Genomic DNA, 5,470 nt, shown 5'->3' with positions numbered 1-5,470 from the left:
TTTTCCTGAATATCTCACATATGCCCAGCACACACACACATAAATCAGTAAGGATATAAATAATTTTAACATAGTTAATGAGTTTGATATATAGATTGTGGCACCCAATACAATTTCAGAATACATACACAGGTCCACAGGGGACATTAACAAAATTAAATCATATTTTTGGCCATAGAGCAAGTCTCAACAAATTTCAAAAAACTGAAATAATACAGAATATGTTCTCTGACCACCTAGGTATTAGTGTGAAAATCAAAAACAAAAAAGGTATCTAGAAAAGCCCCTATATGTTTGGATATTAAAAGATACATTTCTAAATAACCTATGGGTCAAAATATAAACCACAATAGAAATCATAAAATATTTTGATCTTAGTATTATTAAATATCAAAATATGTGGGACATAACTAAAAGCATAATTAGGGGAAATTTCTGGTCTTAAATGTACATATTAGAAAACAAAGCCTGAGAATCAACTATCTAAACATCCAGAGAAAATAGAAAAAAAAAAAAAACAGGAAACAAAATCCAAATAAAGAAAAAGATTGAAACAACAAAAACAAGAGCAGAAATTAAATAGGAAAAAAAAAAAAAAAAAAAAGAGAGAGGCTAAACAAGAACAAAAGATGACTCCTTGAAAGACTAATAAAATTAATAAATTACTCGTAAAACTACTCAAGAAAAAAAGAGACAAAGACACAAATAATACCAGAAATAAGGAGGCATCACTACAGATCATAAGACATCTAAAAGATGTACAATATTATTAACAACTTCATTCCAATAAACTATTTAGATAACACATGCTATCTTCCATGGGTCTCTAGTGCTCCCTACATGGTCCTACTGGGGATGCCAAGAATATAAGACCCTGACTACTCTTCACCTGAAAAAAAAAAAAAAAAAAAAAAAAAAGAGAGAGGCTAAACAAGAACAAAAGATGACTCCTTGAAAGACTAATAAAATTAATAAATTACTCGTAAAACTACTCAAGAAAAAAAGAGACAAAGACACAAATAATACCAGAAATAAGGAGGCATCACTACAGATCATAAGACATCTAAAAGATGTACAATATTATTAACAACTTCATTCCAATAAACTATTTAGATAACACATGCTATCTTCCATGGGTCTCTAGTGCTCCCTACATGGTCCTACTGGGGATGCCAAGAATATAAGACCCTGACTACTCTTCACCTGGGATGTCTCTCAGGTTAGTGTTTATAGAGAACAACCTTGAGATATGATGTAATATTTCCTTCCAAGACAAATAGGCTAGCTTACTGCTTGCTATAAGTGATAGATTCCTCAAGCTCAGTGTCCCTCAGCTGTGACACAAAGCCACTGCATGTGTAGCATCTACCTGGTCCCTTTCATGTCACCCCATGAGACTTGTGGACAAGAGGAACCAATGAAAATATGCTGATGATACACAGCAAGCGGTACCATGAGTAACATCAAAGTCCTTTGTCTCTGATCCAAGAGTTTTGTGTCTTCTGCCAGCATCCATGAATTAGTAACAGGCTAACTTATTAGAGTGTAAGTAGGGTAGAATTAAATCTCAGACCTGACAAAATGAACAGGTGAGACTTTTAGTGATGGTGATGATACCAAATTCTGTCTCCCAAAAATGAATATAAAAACGGACAAAATTATAAAAAACAACAAAAAAATTCAAATATTTGGGGTCTCTGAAAATTGACCAAGGCAAACAACAAATTGAGAATCATTTATTCTTTTTAAAATTGCTCAATTTTGTGTAGGAATAGTGGAAGTCTATGGCATTCTTGCCAGAAGCTGCTGTCATCCCACCTACTCCACCCCCCATACTAAACAGCCCAGTTGGTGCAACAGCACTACCATAGTGGGGCTGACAATGAAAACCAGGAGCTACACTATTGATAGGAGCTAACTTGCTTTGGAGTATGTGACAAAAAGTCCATACCTAGCAAGGCCGTCAGTAAAAATCACAAACTTGGGAGGAAATAAATAGGGAAAGCCCCTAGCTGTGTTAACCTGAGGTCATAGTCTCACATGAGATAAGCCAGAAACTTAACAGGGAAATCCCAGAAATGAGAGAGCCATTCACATAACTCTACTCGATGGAAGGCCTACACATATACACAGGGGAGACAAGAAAATTCAAACCCTCTGTACATTCCTGGCTGACTAAAAGTCTGTGCTAATATGCAGGAAAGATCTGAGAGAGCTCAAGGACTCCACACATCAGTGGCTGAATGCAAGGCTACATACACTTGCTGGGGAGACTGAAGAGGACCTGACAGAAAGAAAAAACCAGGGTTTAAAACAGCCTGAACTTTGAATGTGCTCCCGGACCCATACACAGATCCATTGCAGAGTGGAAACATTACAAGCTTGAAGTATTTGAGCACAACCTGTGACAAACACACACACACACACACACTCACACACACAAATGAACTGAGTAGAGACATCAGCAGCCACATTCCAGGGTGAAGAGTCCACAGATTAAGTCTAGGAGAGTTAACAAAAAAATGAGAAACAGCAGCAACAACAAACAGGAGGAAAAGAATGCAAGATTTGTTACAATATATGAGTATTATCTAAAATGACTAGTTTTCAACTAAAAATTACTGAAGATGCAAAGAAACAGAGAAGTATGACTGATATTTGGGGCAGGGAGAGGGTATCAACAGAAACTGACTTTGGGTGGACCCAAATGTCAGATTTCGCCAGCAAAATCTTCAAAGCAGCTTTTACAAATATGTTCAAAGAATTAAAGGAAAGTATGCTTAAAGAATTAAGGAGAGGAAAAAGAGAAAAAATATTTGAAGAAATAAAGGCTGAAAACTTACTAAACTTGATGAAATTCTACAAATCCAAGAAGTACAACAAACCTCAAGTAATTTAAGCACAAAAGTACGATCCTGACCCAGGATTATGCCCATCATTCTACTTTTATAAATTTTAGAGGAATTATGATTACCTTGATATTCCACAGAACATCATACTGGTCCATTTTAACATTGACGCCTTATGCTACTAAGGTCTGGTGAGCAGGATGCAGCAAACACCTTAGATATCTTGGTAAGATATGTGTGCCAAATGTGGGTGATAAACCACGTACTGTCCTTAGGGGAGTTCCTTGTGACCAGAATAGTACAGCCAAAAGTTGATAGCCACTGCACTATAAAGAATTAAAGGAAAGTATGGTGTGAGGATCATAGGTGACCCTGAAATTGAGAGTGGCGTTGGCATGGAGATGGGGAATCTTTCTGATAGGCAGAATTTATAGCTGCACACCTGGTTATCCACATTCAAGAGGAGAAATGGCCTGAGGAACTGATGTACACTGACTCATAGGTGGTGTCTAATGGATTATGCAGCTTTTAGGTACTCAGAAGAAAACTAAAAATTAGTAAAATAGGACTGCTGGTGAGACATGGATGAGCCTCTTAGAATGGTCAGTGTGAATATATTCATGTCCCACATAAGTGCCTAACAGGAGGCATCTGGGTGAAGGAAGCTGTCAATAATAAGGGGCACAAAATGAACTCTTTTGTGGGATGTCAGTCAGTCTTTTTCTCCAGCCAATCCAGGGCTATGTATGTATAAATTGGCCATCGCAGTAGGGATAAAGGTTCAAAAATATGTTCTTCTGCTCACCTAGGCTATTTGGCTACCACCATTGATGAGTGCCCATCCTGCCAACATCATACAGTGTGACTATACTCCAAGACTGGGGCCCTAATATGGCATTATTCATTCCCAGTGGAATTTGCTGGCAACCTGGTAGCATGCTGATCACACTGGGCAACTTCCATAATGGAATAGGTAGCACTTTGTCTTCACGGGGATAGTTCACACGCTGTGTGTAAATTTGCATTCTCTGACTGCAATGTTTCCACTGGCATTAATATTCAAGACATCACTGAGGGTCTTACCTATTGCACAGGAATCCCACAAAACATTTCTTCCAACAAAGTACACAGTTCACAGCAAAGTGAACTCACAGGTCTTAATGCATGCTTCACCACCTATAAGTAGCTAGCTTGACAGAACACTGGAGTGGCAAAATGAAAGCTCAGTTACAGAGACATCTGGGAGACAACATCATGAAAAGTTGGGGTTCTGTCCTTCTGAAAGTGACATACTATTTTAACAAGTAGTCAATATATGGTGTCTCCACATTACCAAGATGTACAGGTCTTGGAACCAAAGGATAAAAGGAAGAATGTTTCCTTTCACTATTATACCTAGGAATGTACTCGAATAATTTTTTATTTCTTTTCCCAGAATGTTGGGCTTGTTGGGTTGGGAGGTTCTGGAGTCCAAAGGTAGAGCATGTCTGTCAGGAAACACAATCATGTCCTGATGATTTATAAGCTGAGGATGGCCCTGGCCTTTTAGAGTTCCTCATTCCATTGAATCAACAGAAAAAGATTTCAATGGATTGGTCAGGGTAACTAATTCCAGTTACCAGAGAAAAACTGTGTTGCTGTTGTACAATGGAAAAAACACTACATCTGGGAAGTAGGAGGTTCACTGGGGCACCTCTTGGTACTCCTTTCCTCAGTAGTCCTGGTCAGTGGAAAACTGCAGCAACCCAATAAAACAGGCTCAGTTCTTTAGAAATGAAGGTTTGGGCCATCCCATCAGATAAAAAAATCCCATCTAGTCAAAATCCTGGAGAAGGATAAGAGGAACATGGTATATGACAGAAGAAGGTGATGATTACTAACTTAGGCTTTATTACCAGCTTCAGAGCAAGGGTTATAGCAGCTGTGTTTTATTCTGGTACTTATTTTTTTTCCCATGCTTTCCCCCTATCGTATACAAGGAACACCAGCTAACATTTTAAGTTTCAGGGAATATGACCAAATGCAAGAAATAATGGATGAAAACAAAATTTAAATAAATCAACTCCAACAATATATTACAAGGTATGACATGAGAAAACAATCAGTGTTAATCAGAAAACATTAACAAACTAAAAGAGAAAAACTGTATGACCAGTTCAATAGGTGCAGAAAAGCATTTGACAAAACCCAACATCCATTCCTGATAAAAACTCCCAGCAAACAGGAATAAAAGGAAACTTCCTCAACCTGGTAAAAGGCATCAGTGAAAATCCTACAGCTAAAATCATACTTAATGATGAAAGAGTGAATTATTTCCCAACTAAGGTCAGGAACAAGAAAAGGATGTCCATTTTTGCTGCTTCTATTCAACACTGTATGGGAGGTTCTAACCAACCTCCAGTACAGTGGAAGCAAACCAAGAAAAGAAAGACTGGAAAAGTAGTAAAAGGTATTTATTCACAAACAACATGATCGTCTATATAGAAGATCAGATGAAATCTACAAAAAACTTCATAGAACTAATAAGTGAGTTTATCAAGGTTGCAGGATACATGATTAATATACAAAAAAATTCCATTTCTATATATAAGCAACAAATAATTAAAAGTTGAAATTATTCA

Source organism: Galeopterus variegatus, unplaced genomic scaffold (assembly GCF_000696425.1).
Source record: "Galeopterus variegatus unplaced genomic scaffold, G_variegatus-3.0.2 Scaffold6515, whole genome shotgun sequence".
Lineage (NCBI taxonomy): Eukaryota > Metazoa > Chordata > Mammalia > Dermoptera > Cynocephalidae > Galeopterus > Galeopterus variegatus.
The sequence above is the reverse complement of the archived record's forward strand: the minus strand, read 5'-3'. Positions refer to the sequence as shown.